The sequence below is a fragment of the Aulonocara sp. 'chitande type north' Nkhata Bay genome, linkage group LG3, assembly GCF_057382095.1.
Source record: "Aulonocara sp. 'chitande type north' Nkhata Bay isolate Kocher_YH1m ecotype deep benthic linkage group LG3, A_spYH_male_GT1.1, whole genome shotgun sequence".
In the NCBI taxonomy this organism is placed as follows: Eukaryota; Metazoa; Chordata; class Actinopteri; order Cichliformes; family Cichlidae; genus Aulonocara; species Aulonocara sp. 'chitande type north' Nkhata Bay.
Genome location: NC_141346.1, coordinates 21,475,453 through 21,492,197, shown reverse-complemented (window position 1 = coordinate 21,492,197; position 16,745 = coordinate 21,475,453). Strand labels below are relative to the sequence as shown.

The 16,745-nt window shown below is 40.2% G+C and overlaps 1 protein-coding gene across 1 annotated transcript in view; it reads right to left on the bottom strand.

Moving 5' to 3' along the window:
- Nucleotides 1–14,559, bottom strand: part of npy2rl (neuropeptide Y receptor Y2, like) — an 87,776-nt gene extending 73,217 nt beyond the window's left edge. Inside the window, exon 1 of the mRNA XM_086272996.1 lies at nt 13,930–14,559. The gene's annotated coding sequence lies outside the window, so the exon portion shown is untranslated. The remainder of the gene's footprint in view (nt 1–13,929) is intronic.
- Between the last annotated feature and the right edge of the window lie 2,186 nt (nt 14,560–16,745).

Sequence of the window (16,745 nt, the reverse complement as noted above, 5' to 3'; positions counted from 1 at the left end):
GGCCCTACTTGTGTGGGTGGGTGTGTTGGAGCGGGAAGAGGGAGGCAGCCGGGGATGGGGAGGAAAAGAAGGGAGGAGCAAGATGCCCCTCCCTGGGGCCAGCTCCCCCACTGACCCCAGTAGGCACCCCCGTCCTTCGGCATCCACCAAGGCAAGGGAGCCCAGGCCCATCCAGATCAGGGCCTACGGCAGCAGGACCGCCCAGCCATACAGGACCCGGGGCAGCCCACCCGACCCCACCCCAGAGGAAACTGTACCCACCCTAACATTCAATCATCTCCCAGACTTCACAAGACAGAAGTTTATTCTCTACCTCTCCTATGACTCTCCCCCACCTGCAGAGTGGACTCCTGCAAATACATCTACCCACAGTTGGCAACATTCAACAACCACTCACCAACCAGTCTGGGAATATGCATGTATGTACCTAGTGACGGGTGGTCACCAAGTTGACTCCAGGCCACGCCAGTGCAGTGTTGGAGACAGATGGACTGTTAAAGTTCAGCATTGATTTTCTCTGAAATTGATTAAGTCTAATTCAAACTGTAGCTGAATATGATAATCATGTATAATTTGAGGGAAAACACTTAATTTCATCAGGAAACTAAAGACTTCCAGTGATCAATTGTGAATTAGGTGAAGCATCTGAACATATGTGAAGGCTTGTTACTGCCAAACACTCAGTACAGTGATGCACATTTATACTTGATGCTTTTTCTGCTCATGCTCTCTGGGACAAGGACAAAAATAGAGGTGCTGCATGTGACAGAGAATTAAAAAAAATGAGAGATGAATAAATCAGCGGACTGGTGATGTGCAGCTAAATGGAGACAGAGAGAGAGAAAGCATCAGAGAGAGCGTCAGACTGAGAGGATGAGTATCTATGTACGAGTGGAGACCAGAAAATACAAAAGCATGTTTAACATTTGGGGGATTTTGTCAACACTGAGCAGAACTGACAGAACAACTCTTAGGTTTTTTGGGTTTTTTTTTTGGGGGGGGGGGGTTGGCTAAATGTAAGCAGCACAAATACTCAACCTTTTAAAGTGCAGCCATCTCCTCAGTCTGAATCAGTTATCTGTTCAGTATTTACTGTATATTGTTATCCAAACAGAGTGAGAGACCGAACCCTCTGGGACAAAGTTGTAGTTATGTACAGTATAGTATAACTTTCACAGCCTTTCTCGGAGACTCTTTGACACTTCAGATAAACAGCAGACAAAAATAATTGGAGTCAAACTGAAGGTCTGAGGAACAAAAAATGCTGTCCCTATTATTTTCAGGCCATACAGGCAATAGTTAGGCACACCAGCACTTCGGGACACTGCCCTGTTTCCAGTCTGGCTGCCTCTGCTTCTTGTTCAACTCCTGTTCCTTATTTGCTATCCTGCTGCTCATGGGTGGGGAACAATAAATGAGGACGGGCTAATTGGTGAGGTTAAAGATTATCCTGACTCCAGCTACACGTCCCAAAACGCATATTTACCAATGAAAGACCAAAGGAAAGCAAGTTTAAAATGTGGGTATAATTCAACCATTTGGATCATATTGAGGCTTAAACTTAGTGGTGTGGTCACGTTATTCTACAAATATGGTCACTTCTGGCTCAAAGAAAGCAGCATAGCAACATATGGGGTTATCTGATTGTTGGGATTTTAATTTAATGTGTCAGTCCCATATTTTTTTCCTGATTTATGAATTTTGAGGAATTCAAGACAATACCAGTCTCAATTTAACTGTATTGATTTATTTATTTATAAAAAAATTTTTTATGTATTTTATTAATACTAGTTCTAACAGGTGCCTCTGTGTTGTTATTCTGCTGTGAATGTCACCTACACAGGTGTATAGGACAAATGCATTCTACTTATTCTACTTCTACTTCTGGTTTTAATTTTAATTTATTTATCTGGAGAGGGTTCAGAACTGCGACATATCAGATGTAGCAGTCAGAAGGTCTGCATACACCCACACAAACCTCTTATCAGGTAAGAGGTTTTGAAACAGGAGATACATGTGGGAAGAGAAGCAGACGAAGTCAGGGAGAAAGAAATGAAGGAAAAGAATGAGACAAACATTAACAGAAGATGACAAGAAAGAGAGGAGGAATGATGGGAGGGAATCAAAGAACAAAGAGACAAACAAAGAAGGTAAAGACAAAACACGAGAGAGGAGTATGAGAAACAAAAAAAAGGACTGAAGTGTGAATAATACAAAGTGACTGGAGATGGCGTGTATGAGCAGATTTGAAGCTACACTGCTGGATTTGTGCAGCTGCTCACATGCTCCTCACCTGCAGGCCACCTGTCTGACAGTCTAGGATTTATCAAAGCAATAAAGCCGAGATGGACTGAAGTGAAATTAAACGACGGAAGGAGGGAGGGGAGGGAAAAGTCTAGCTGCAGGATGTAAATGTCAACTCTATCCACCGGGAAAAATCTTTCGAACTCAGCTGAGACAGGAGATAAAAAGGAAAAGACCTCTATTTACTTTTACACTTAAAAACCATTTTGGTGCTTTGTGTATTTTTCTGCTAAATTAAAGTGTTTAAGATTTATGATTTTATAACATCTGCGCAGCTGCTGTTTACACAGAAAAGTCCATTTCTGCTGGGGAGTTCTTAATCCTCCTCTGTACCCAGTGGGACCTTATCTGTTGGTCTAATAAAAAGTGATTCACAACCCTCAAACAGTACTGTGGGGGTGATTTTTCCTATTGAAGGTATGAGGAATTATTACATTAGGTAAATTGCATTTTAAAAACTTACAGTTTAATTCAAAAAGTTTATTGAGGTATAAAGTGGATATAAATACAGATCTTTCAATTTTAGAAACAATGACAACTTAGGAAGTGGACACAAACTCAAATAATGGTTCATCTATTAACATGATCCAGGTCACCATCAATCACCCTATGTTAGGGTTTTAGTTAGGTTAACATCCACCTCTTTCAATAGACTCTTCTCCTATTTAGTGAAAATGGAAATGCAAAACAAAGTTGATGCATAGACCAGAATGGTGACATCTCCGACCCATATTAGATTTATTCATGGTGTTCCTCAAGGCTCTACCTTTGGTTCCCTGTCTTTCTCTATATATTGCCTTCTATGATAATTCCTTCTGGATTCTCAGTTAAAACAAGCACATTTTGCTGGCATTTGGTCAAAGTAAGTCCTCCAAAGTTCTAGATAGCTAAAATATCATTTTATATATCATTTCTCATCTAATTTTCTTTGTCTTGTTTTCCATCTTTCTGCTTGTTTGATATCTCTTTTTTTTTTCTTGTCTTTATGGCCATATGGGATTTCAAATTATGTTTAGGTGGTTTCATGTCTGATTTTGGTGATTTGTGCTTCCTTAACATCTAATTTTGTCTCATTTTCTTCTTATTTCATGGAAATTATGTCCTTCTGTACCTGTTATTCATAATTTGTTAAGTTTGTCTGATTTTGTTGTCATTTTGCCCATTTATAATTTTCTTTGATTCTCTAATTTTGCCATATTGTATGACTTTACGCATTTTGCTAAGTTTACAGCAATATTTTGTGATATTTTTTTTTCTTTTTTTTTTTTTTTTTTTTTTTGCATAATATTCACAGTAACATTGTTTTATGTTATTTTGGCTATTTTGTATGCCTCGGTTTTGTAATTTGTAAAATGTGGGGGTTTGTATCTTTTCTAATTTGTGTTATATTTGACTAATATCATGCAGTATTGCACACATTTTATGATTGATATTGGTTAGTATTTTCAGTCTTCTTTTCACCATTTTGGTCATTTTAGCATTAACCTTTCAATTCATTTCAGTTTTATTTGTAAAGCACTAAATCACAACAACAGCTGCCTGAAGGCCCTTTTTATATTGTAAGGTAGACCCTACTATAGCAGCCATTTGTGAGGGTTTTCTTTCTTATTTAAGGAAGTTGTGTTTTATTTTGCATGTTTTGTGTTTAATGCTGATTCTTTTGTTTGTCAGTGTGATTGTTTCATGGTCATTTTGCTCTTTTTAGGTCTCAGTTTGGTCATTTTGGATCTGGGAGGGCATTGTCTTGTTTTGTTAGTATGTGTCTTATTTCTGTGTGCCATTCTGGTCATTTTAGATCTTTTATCCTTTTGCATCCATTTGTGGGCATTGTGCATTCTTTTTGGTCATTTAAAATCTAATTCTGAAGATTTTTATTCATTGTTTGCAGTCTTTATAGTTACTTTGTCCCTTTCTGGTCATTTTGCATTTTCGTTGTATTTTCTGCATGCCGAAATCATGGCCTGCCCCATGGCCTGTTAAGTAACACATTCAAATTTGGGGTGTTTTCTCTCATTTCTATTATACTTTTATTTTGTATTTGTTTTCCTTCTGTGTATTCTTTAAAAACCACTTCGTAAGATAGTTTTGGAATGTGTAAAAAAAAAAAAAAAAAGCTACAAAAATTTGTTATTATGATTCGTATAATATAATTTGCATTTGACCTTTTGCTTGTATTGCTAAGGTAGGAGCTAAGCAGTAAACAAGAACTACACAGATGCAATAAAAATGCACAAAATCCAATTTACATAAAAAGACAGTCAGGAAAAAGAAAACATGCAAGGACAGACTGAAAGAAATGGGTCAGCCGAAGTCATAAACCTTATGGCATCAGTGAGTGATTTTAAAGGTAGTAAAAATGAGATGTAAAGTTCAAAGCCATGTTTACAACATGTTTTCAAGCCATAAAGATATAAGCACACAAAACAAACACACATAAACCGAATCAATATATGTGGACTTCTTAAAAGAGTGAAGTTGGTGGTTGCACGACTAATGGAACACTAACAGCCCCTGCGAGTGTGGGTGGTAATCGTCTGTTGATAAGGAGATAAACACGTGGTTTTATGGTTGAATGCTGAAACAGTCAGCTGTAAGCTCAGTAATAATGTCAGGTTTAATTAACTCATCTGAGAAAGATGAAGACGGGCACACGGTAGAGGATTAACATCAATCAGAAACGGGACAAGTTAAGGGTGGCCACTGCAGGCAAACAAGCTGGTGGTTCGGACAAGTTGTTCAGCTACACAAACATTTTTACAACTCTGAACAATGAATGAAGCAATCTGGTGTGATAAAAACAATAATTTAATCAACTCCAACTTCCAACATCGAGTTGGAAATTCTCCAATGTAAATGGCTTGCTGCTCTTTTTATTCTTTTTAGATATCGTTCACATACTTTGAGTTATGTGTTGCATACAGAAGAATGGAGAAAAAAAACAGACAGGAAGTGATGAGGAAGAAAGAATATTAGAGAAATGAACAAATGAAGCCATGTGCAACCATGCTCTTCGATTATCTGATTGCTGACATGTACAGTTTTAAATGAGACCTCTTAATTAACCCGCCTAGCTCATTTTGTTTTCTCTGCTCATTCAGACTAACAAGATGCTCCGACGGGCACGAGCACATCATCAGCAAATAATGTCTGAGAGCACAAATCATATTGAACGTTCTGTAATAATGCAAATGAGATGCAAATGATCAGAGCTGCACATCAAGCATCATATTTAAGACACGGAATGATGAAAAACTCATCCCACAACAGATTTACGTGCACAGATATGATAAGATTCATGGTTAACACTTTGCAAAAGGCAAAATTAGAAAAGAGGCTTAAATTCATGTCACAGCTATCTTTCAGATTAAAAAGATAGATTTGATTCAACCCAAAAGTTCATGTTACAGCAGCAAATTCAACAATTGCTAACCGTTTAAAAACAAATGGATCACTTATAGACACTCACCAGACACTTTATTAGGTACACCTGGTATATATGGTCACATTGCATGGCATTAACACTGTACATGCATCCATGTAGATGTGGTCAACATCATGCTGCATTTTAAAACTAAGAATCAGAATGGGGAGAAAGGTGATTTAACTGACTTTGAACACAGCATGGTTGTTGATGCCAGACAGGGTGATCTAAGTATTTACTGGGATCTTCCCACACAGCCATCTCTTGGGTTTACTGAGAATGTTTCAAATAAAGAGAAAACATCCAGTGAAAATGCCTTGTTGATCCTAGAGGACACAGGAGAACGGCCAGACTGATTCATGCTTATAGAAAGGCAACAGTAACTCGAATAACAACTCAACCAAGGAATACAGAAGAGCATCTCTGAAGGCATGAGACGTCAAACCTTAAAGCAGATGGGCTAAAGTAAAACCAGCAGAAGATCACACCAGGTGCAAGGAAAAACAGAAAACCAAAACTACAATTCACACTGACTCACCAAAACTGCACAACAGACGCTTAGATAAAGGTTGGCCGGTCTGATGAGTCTCAATCTCTGCTGCTACATTTGGATGGTAGCGTCAGAACGTGGCATGAATGCACAGATTCATCCTGCTTGGATGGAGCACTTTCAAATTTACAGCCCTCGGTGTACCTGAGTGTTGTTGCTGACTACGTGCATCCCTTTGTGACCAATCTGTATTCATCTTCTGATGGCTGCTTCCAGCAGAATAACGCACCATTTCACAAAACTTCATCACAAACTTGTTTGTTGAATATGAAAAAGAGTTCACTGTATCCCAATGGCCTCAGTAGTCAGCAGGTCTCAATCCAGTAGAGCACCTCTGGGATGTGGTGGAACAGCAGATTCTCATCATGGATATGCAGCTGACAAATTTGCTGCAGATTTGTTTGTGTAGATAAGGACAAAAATCTCAAAGAAATGTTTCCAGCACGTTGTTGAATCGATGCCATGAAGAATTAAAGCAGTAGTGAAGGTCAATGGGTGTCTTGACCTGGTACTAGCAAGACATACCAAATAAAGTGGCTGTTGAATTTCCCACCATTATTTTCTTGTTTTTAAATCACAACATCATGACTTTTCCTCTTCAAAGTCCAAAGCTAGAGGCTGGAGGGGTTGGTGGTGGAGTAAATTATTATACCACTCACACTAGGAACCACAGCTTGAGACTTACTGGTCTCTGTTACAGTTTTCCATCAATCAACTTTTTGGATGTTTGACCTTGATTTGTAAGACAGAAGTCACTTCCATCTCTGGTAGACAAGAGAGAAAATATATTTCAGGAGATGATGGCGGATTACAACCTTCAGGATAGGAGGCTGACCATCAGAATGATTGAAAGGTGATATAGCGAGATGGAGGGCGGGGCTAAAACAGAACATTTGCTGCCTCAGGGGGAAAAGCTGCAAAGCTGCGTGTTGAAGCTCAGCTGCCAGCAGCCATTAGATCACCCTCCGTGTGTGTGTGTGTGTGTGTGTGTGTGTGTGTGTGTGTGTGTGTGTGTGGCTGTTGATAATCTCTCACACGGCTTCCTGTAACTTTAATTGCCCAACATCTGTAGCCATGGTGTGCTCATTAGACAGGAGAAACAGTGAAACAATGGGGAAAACACACTGAGGGAATCACACCTCGACATCCTCAGTCCTGGTGTGTGTTATGTGTGTGCCCTGAAATCAGACAACACACACGAGCAGCGGGGTGATTGGCGGTGAGGCCTGAGTGCGCGAGTGTGGGGCTTTTTGTGATTATGTAACCATGTGAACAGACACACTGAGAGAAGCGCTGGTTGTACATGCCGGGATCATTCCCATTTTCTGTTGGTCACATTTGTGAGTGCACTGTGGTGGCACATTGTGGGTTCCTATTAGATGCCAGTGCCATGGTAACACTGATAAAGGAGAGTCAATTAGGACCAATATTTGGTTGAATGGTATGGATGCAGTCCCCTGCAGAAAAGATAGATACCACAATATTATGCCCTTTCATTCAGGTTAAGCATTGTGGTGGCACATATGCAGCTCAAATGATGGTGCTGACACCGTGGAAACTGTGTCGAAGGTGAATTAGCTACTGCTTTTTTTTATTATTATTGTTAAGTACAACAACAATGACAAAAAAAGTTGGGATGTTGTGCAAAATGCAAATAAAAATAGAATGCAGTAACTGAAAATATCATAAACACCTTTTTTATTCACAACAGCAAATAGAAAACATATCAGATATTAAATACATGAGAAAACTATTATTAGTTTGAGTTTGATGGAATGAATGCATCTCAGAAATGTTGTGAGGAAACACAACAAAACAAAAAGCTAGAAAAATAACTGGTGCTAAAAAGAAACAGCTGGACTGGGTACAAAAAGGGGATCTTACAGAGGCAGTTTCTCAGAAGTAAAGACAGGCAGTGGTTCACAAAAAAAAAGTGAAGCATATTCAAAATAATGTTCCTCAGGGTCAAATTCTAAAGACTTTTAATATCATCTCCTGCACATAATAAAATCAAGAAAGAGAAATATCTCAGCACATGGGACAAGGACAAAAATCAGTACTGGATGCTCATCTGGTGGTCTTCAGGCACTCAGGTGGCTCTACATTAAAAACAGGAATGACTCTGATATGGAATTTACAGCGCTGGCTCAGGAATATGCCATTCACGAATGCAAGTCAAAGCTCTATCATGCAAAAAAGACACAACCTGAATGGCCATGATCCAGAAACACTGCTGTCGCCTCTAAACCAGAGCTCATTTAAAGTGGAATGAACTAAAATGGAAACCACAGATGCTGTGTCCCTGGAGTAAAGAGGCGAGGGACCACCCAGGCTTTTTATCAGTGTTCAGTTCAAAGACCTGCATCACTGATGGTATGGAAGTGCTTCAATGTCTTATATGGAATCAGCAGCTTGCTCGTCAATGCTTAAACATATATGCAGGTTTTAGAACAATATATTCTCCCATTCAAAAGACATCTCAACATTCATCTCCCTTGAAAACAAGAACACCGAAGCTAAATAACCTGAACAAGAGATCTGAAAGCCCAACAACTGTATTTCACAGAAAGCGATTTAGACCCTGCAAGCAAAAGCAGACAAAACTTCAACTCAGAGCTGCAGTTTGACAGATTTAAAGCGCTATATCATTCATGCGTGAATCAATTTCTATTCAGTATTCATGTTTTGATTTTTCTGATATGTCCATTAGCACTCTTTCAAAACACATATCAGTCTCAGTTTATAACGGTCAATCCAAGCAGACACCGTTACTTCTTGACAAGACTCAATGAGATTAAATGAGCCTGAGAAAGCGCAAGCAGCTGGAGGAAACTAGCAGTATGAGTGATGCCACTGTCAGAACAAGCTCGGTGAGTGACAGTGACTGATCGATTGACCGGTCAGACTGACACATCAAAGTCTGATTCACTGTAATCAATCAAAAGTGGCATATCCAACAGAGGAGGAGATTAAAGAGCCTGGAACATCGAGTGACTGTAAACCAGCTCTGTCAGTCACAATCTGCTACTGCAGTCAAGATGGAGTGAGTGTATGTGAAGTAAGTCTTCCTCTCCTTGTTAATATACCTGCACAGTTTAAAAAAAAAAAAAAAAAAAAAAAAAAAACACATTCAAAACAAATTCTGAATGCACCCGTTATGACTCTGTGTTGGACTCAGAAAGCTCAAAGTTCACTGTAAAGCTGCCAAACATAAAGTTCAGTGCACATGAAAATATCCATGAAAGTGTAGAACTGCAACTATAGACCATATATGTATGAAGAACATGGGTCTAAAAGTTGAAGCTGATACAGATGTGCTTTATACCTGCATTCTCTCAAATGACCAGCAGGGGGCGACTCTGGTTGCAAAAGGAACACATTTTCTTGTCAGTTCATCAAACACTAAAACACTTGCATCATTTAATCTATTAATTTGTGATTCTGGACATTTTCTCAAAAGCTACTTGGTTAGGTTTAGCCACTGAAAACTAGTCTTTAAGACTGGATAGAAACTCCTTTCCACTGGACCTAAGGACTGTGAATACTATTGATACTTTTAAAAACTAACTCAAGACTCACTTGTACAGACTTCCCTGTATTCGGTTTTATATCTTTATACTGTTTCAATTGATGCATCTGTATTGCAAAGCTTTTTGTGAATTTTCTTCTTGAAAAGAACCTTAAGGTAGTGAAAGCTACTGATTTATGTCCATTGCTCAGTCGAGAGTAAAAACTAGACTAAACCTGTACTAATTTTGATTTTAGGTTAGGGGTTTGTTTTTTTTGTTTTTTGCAAATTTGTGGAGACCAAATAGTCCCCCAGATGTTGAAGGTGTTGCACATTCAACTTCACAAGGTCATTGCATAGGTCTTCTTGTGGGCGGCAGTTTGTCTCCAAACCCAACTTGGACTGGCTGCTATCACTGTTATGCAGTCTAACTTAGACGTCTAACTTAATTGCTGTATTATCACAAACAGATAATCATGTAGGAGTGGCATGGTAATGTGGTGGTTAGCGCCATCCCCTCACAGGAAGAAAGTCCTCAGTTTGAATCTACTGTTCGGCTAGCACCCTTCTAGGTGGACTTTGCTAATTTCCCCCCCATGTCTATGTGTGTTCTCTCAGGTACACCGGACTCCTCCCACATCCTAAAAGCATGTATGCTAGGTTAATTGGTGATTTTAAATTGACTAGGAATAGTTATAACTCTTTCTGCAATAAATAGGCTACTTGTCCAGGGGTTTACCCTGCATCTCACCCTGCATGAGCTGAGATAGACTCCAGCTCTGTAACCCTGAAAAGCAAGAGAAAAAAATGGATAGAGATTGAATGTAATTGGCAACTTGACCTCATTCAATTGCAAAATTATTATCCTATTGCTGTTTTATTGCCAACTTGATGCAGCAAAGTTGCTCTGAAACAGCAACTCATATAGATCAATTATAGACCAGATCTCCATCATCAAAGCCATTCTAAATGCATCTAGATTGCAAGTTCATTACATATATTCACCATAACCTTTGCTGTTCCAGCCACTGTTTTCCCTAACGTGACTGTCGCACTATGCACAAAAAGCTACTTGGTTAAGTTTGGGAAATGATACCTTCCTGTTTGGCACGAGACTGGGTTGAAAAAGTACACTTATCTAAAGAACTCTATGAACAGAACAGAAGAGCTGCGTCTCTGCTGGCAATGCTTCCAAACAATGCGCTCAAAGCACTAATGCCTCAATTCAAACTGTCATACTGTTGCCTTCCTAGTATCAGAAAACAGGACAAAACTGACCAAACACAAAAGTAAAATTGACTCAGCGGTCATTCCAAACATTAATACGCACCTGAATATACTTGACACCCAGGCGTTCTCACAGTAAACATTAACCAGATATATTGGAGTCAACAAGCACCTGTAGCATGAATACTGTAAAGCTAAACGGGAGCTCCTCCAGGAGCAGGAAGGTGCTCGTGAACTCACCTGTGCAGCACAAACTCTCCCTGATCACTCAGCTTCCATTCCACTGAGAGCTTTCAGAGAGCTGTTGCTGCTCTACAGACTCACAAATGGCAAACAGGAAGGAGCTGCACATGATTCAGGATCCAATGTGCATCTCTGGACCAGGCGGCAGCGTAGGCGTGTTTGATTAAGGCCGCTGGACACACATGCCAAGCGGAGCACCAATTTGGTCATCGATAGCTAATAATTAATTTCCCACAGCTGATATTGTGAGCTGGTCTCAGGTTTTATGTCAATGGGACTAAATGTTGTCACATAGGACTTCAAAGGTCCATTAAGTAATTTGCTGACTTCTGAATCAGATGGTACACAGAAATGAAAAGCTTGTTTTCCTCAAGCTGGATTTACTATCCGTTCATCTAATGAACAACATCTATGTTAGAACTTCAACATCCAGGAACAGTGTGTACCATTTAAAAGGTGGCCACATTAAAATGTGGTCAGACGGATGAATTATTGGAAGCAGGTCACCAGTAGGGATGGGATCGTTTAGGTTTTATCCGATACCAGTACCAAACCGGTACTTTTGAAACGGTGCCGGTGCTTAAACAGTTCTCGAACCGGTGCTTAAAGAATGAAGAACGAAACTTCAAAACTCCAAAAACCTCTTATGTTTAGCTGTTTTTTTTGTAAAAAGATAACAATATTAGCCTTTTCTGCAGCTATAGGGGATTTATGGTATCACTCTTAGCTGGAAGCAGTGCTTAAAGAATGGAAAAAAACACAAACTTTGTCCTAAACCTCTCATGTTTAACTGTTTTCCACTTTTTCTTTGGTCATTTTAGCCTTTTTGGCCAGGGTGAAGGGAGTATCTGCCATCAAACAAGAAGACAGCCGCATGTAACTACGACGGTGTTTGCTAGTTCACCTTACATGCATTAATTTAATAACGTGGTTAGCCTACTCAACGTAAATTACACTTGTGCTCAGCGTATATTACAAACGAACAACATTAAGCTACTCACACAGAGAAGAACGGCTGCTGCTGCCATCATCATCCTCATCATTTCTGCTACACTGGCAGGGCTAGGGGCCAGGACTCTCGTCTTCGGGTTCTTGGGGGATGTTGCTAACTCCGGATCCGATAACAGGCACCACACCCGCAGTAGATGTGCTCGATGTGAGGTCTCGCAGCAAGCTATCAAATACGGTGCATTTCTCAGCTTTTAAAAAATGCTATACATTGCCAGGTGTTTCATCAGATTTGAGGAGTTACCTCCTTTGCACAGTATCAGCTTAAAGCACTTCTTGCAGGCTGCTGAGTTTACATCTTTTGCTATGAAGTACAGCCAGACTTTTGACCACTTCGCCTTGGGCATTTATAATCTGTAGCTCTGCTCTAAAAGAATGTACGTACCTGGGCCCGCCTACTATGCTTGCAAAGGTAAAATGATTGGCTAGAATCCAAAGTGTATGACATCTCAGGAAATAAAACACCGAAATGTGCGCTGCTTTTCGATCTGGTTACTACCATTTATGTCAGAACCGGTGCGGTACCCATCCCAAGTCACCAGCTATCAGCTCAGAGAGGAAACCTCACTAAGCCTCTGATTCTTTTTAAGACCTCCGACAGAAACAACCAACATTAGGACTTTTCTTAAGCCTGCACCTTTCTGTCGTCTCAGAAGCCACACTGACACTCAGACGCACACATTAAAGTGAGTGTTTGTGGGCGAATCGTTGGAGGAGAAGTGTGCAGGACAGATTTCTGCTGGAAATGATGGTTTAATATTTAAACAGCTGCGCTCCTTATCGCAGGGAGGATAAGACAAGCAGTGAACATGTGCAATCACGGCGCTGTTGTTTCTCTCTCATTTAACAGCATATCAGCGCTGCGTGCGAAACCAACATTTGCTTTTAAAGGACACATTTTCAACGTGGAGACCATTGAAACCAAAATAACACTAAAACTAAAGCTTGAACTAGAACTTTTAGAGCCAAAACTTTCTGAACACAGTACCTACTTCTGGTGTGTACATTCACAGTCACAATATAAAGAAGACATACTCTTGGGTGTCTTCTTTATAATCACCAGAGTCTAAGTGAGACCAGTGAGGCACACACAATACTGCATACATAACAACTCCAAAATAATTTTAAATGAAATTAATATATATTTTGATTGTGTGTGTGTGTGTGTGTGTGTGTGTGTGTGTGTGTGTGTGTGTGTGTGTGTGTGTGTGTAATGAAGTGAAAAAGTACATAAAATGTAAATTTATAAAATAAATTTATAAAAATCAAAAAAAGGAAAATATTAGAAAATATAAAAATTTAATTCATGAAATGAAATAGGATGAACTAAAATATTAAAAATAAGTATTAAATTACTTGTAATTTTTTTTTTTACGTGAAAATCAAATAAATTAAATAACAATGTGAAATTGGATTAACGGAAATTAACCGTGAAAAGAAAATAAGGCCGTCCTATTAATAAAAAAATAAAAGTGCGAAAAGTAAATTAGCCCCACATCTGAAGGCTCGCTCTTTTTTCTCGCGCGCATTTTGTATTCATTGTAAATCAGCGTGCGCGTGCGTCCATAAGTGCACGTGTGCTCGCTTACAGTACAAGCATGCTTCCTGTACTGACACAGCAGGTGCATGTGTGAGCGCGTGGTGTGCGTGCGTTCCTGACACACTGACCTGCTCCAAGTCTCTCCTCTCAGGCGCTCAGCGCTTAGCTCGGGTCCCGGCACCGCTCTCGTATCTCGGATCTCTCCTCTCTCTTTCCCTGGCAGCCCGAGCGGAAAACCCCGGGAAGAGTCACGCGGCTCCCGGCTGCCATCAACATAAATAAATAAAACAAAAACTTGAAATCTAATTTAAAAGGGGAAAAAATTATCAAAAAAGGAAGAAAGGGGCGGGTGTCTGACGTTGGTTGAGAGTTTAAATCCCCATCCTCTGGATCCTCGTGTGTAAGTCCCGCTTACAAGTCTCTCTCCTCTGCCCGCCTCTTTCTCTCTCCAATGTCTTTTTGAATTTACCCAACCTGGAGCGGGAAGCGAGGTCTCGGTTGTCCTTTGCCCTATTTTAGGAAACAATCGCTCGGCTGCTGTCTGAGGCAGCGCTGACATCCGCGCCTCTGTCACTTTGGATCAGCGGAACCCGCCGGTAAGTTCGGCCCCCAAACGAGCCTCCAAGGAGCCGAGGACACTTTTAAAGACGGAGTCACCTCCTGCACGGAGAGCCAAATGTAAACGTACACACTCTACATCGGTGTTTAAAACATGCACATATGTTCTTCTCCTGCTCTCTCTTCTGCTGGACTGTGCGCTCTGGACACGGACTGAAAAGCTTTACGCACGGCGCGTAAAAAGGAGTGGAGGGTCATAGGAGGAGGGCTTCTCGTTTTTAAGAGGGGGGGGGGGGGGGCGAGAGAAGAACGTGGGGAGGGAGGATAGACAAGGTGGTGAAGACTGGGGGAGGGGGGGAAGAGACAACGGGGCGTGTGTGGGGGGGGGCTATGGAGGTGCTGGAAGCTATGTGAGGGAGGAGTTAATTTTCATTTTATTCATCCATCCATTGAATTTCTGCGGCTTAGATGCTTAGATCTCCCTTTCCTCACCCTCCACTTCCAGTTCTTCAAACGTGGGCACAGAAAAAGGTGATCCCAGATCATAGCTGCTCCACTGTGGCCTGGGCTCAAGGGTTTTCTCACTGCGGCATATGCAAAAAACGTATCCAGGTGGCATTCTGAACTGCCTTATCTTCTTTTACTAATGAGGAGCTGTGGTCACTCTGAGGCTCTTATGACTGAGAATAACTGAGCTCCTTACTGTAACTGCAAAGGCTGAGCCCCCTTCAGGGCAAGCACATGTCTGCCACTTGTATCATCACAACTGTGATGACAGGTGAGTGTAGGAATGTAGATCAACTTCATCTGCATTACTATAAAGAAAAGTAAGAGTAATGTGTAATACAATTAGCGTTTTTTTGAGTGATATCTCCACCACATAACTGTTGACCTCACACACGAGCTCACGCTCCCTCCCCACTAGAGAGATAACATTTCAGTTTCAGTTCCACAATCAGACCACAAAGGGTTCAGACTGCTGCCAGATTTAAGAAGAAATACTTTACAAATTCTATTTTGCCAATTTTTTATAGCAATTTTAAATCATTTAAACTAAATAATGGAATTCTGTATTTTTTTTAATTATTCGCATTTTAGTTAATCATTTAAAAGGGTTAGGTTAATAGACTTCTTCATTAATTCATTTTCTTATCTTTATTTTTCATATTCTTTTATTTTACTTTATAATTTGTTGTAATGATCTTATTTTTTATTTTCGATTTAATTGTGTTTCTCTGATGAAGACAGAGGGGTGAGAGAGGCAGAAACAAAAGAAGACCAAAGAAACGGGATTAAGAATGATGAGAGGAGGGAATGAGATTTAAAGGGAATTTAAAGGATAAGGAAGACAAAGGCAAGAGGGGTAGACGGAGGAGATAGGGGAAAGAAAAAAGGAGGGACACCAGGGAAGGAAAATTAGAGAATGAGAAGAGGAAGAGGAGGAGAAATGTGTTTTGATAAAGGCTGCAGAGGAGGAAAAGTGGGTAGAAGACAAGGCAGAGGAGGGAGGAGAGTACAGAAACAGGAGCCAGAACCAATTTCAGATTTTAACCCATCACTCATTTATTATATCGGTGAGTGACGAACGTGCTGAAAGATGGAAACTATATGTGTGTGTTTGTGGCGTCACAGTGGGAAGGTTTCTATCTTTTTGAGGCCAAATTTCTGCTTTTACCCTTAAATGTATGGTTTGATTTTTTTAGCTTAGACTCGACCACACACACACAAGAAGACCACAAACTCATAGTTGTCTCTCTCTCTCTCTCTCTCTCTCTCTCTCTCTCTCTCTCTCTCTCTCTCTCTCTCTCTCTCTCTCTCTCTCTCTCTCTCTCTCTCTCTCTCTTCAATGACAGATGTTCACATTTAACATTATGAGGTCAGTATTTGTACAAGTAATCCCTGTGAGTCAAAGGCTGCAAGGTTGTTGAATATGTAATTAATCCACTTTTATCATTAAAATGCACTGAAATTCCTGCTGTCGGGATCCCAGCACTGCCGGTAAATTACAGTATGTGAAAAGAGAAAGTATTTCTACGTTTAGGTTGTTTGGATCATAAAGAAGTTAACAATATTATTGTTTCTTTAACCTTGCTTCCAAAATTACAGTAACTTAAGGATGAATTTAAAAATGTTATGACAGAAAGCTAGTTAAGATGAAAAGAGAGAGATCGCTTCCACTTTGGTAGATTTTAATGATGTCTGATTTTAGATTTTGCTTGGCAAACACTGCTTGCCTTACTTGCCCTGACAGGATGCCGCTGCTAAAAAGGTGAGGAGCTTGTTTCAGTTGATAACTGGGAATCATACAAAGCTATTCTAGCAGAGTCCAAGAATACGAATATGGAGCTGCATATTTGCGCACACAACATACACACAACACACACAA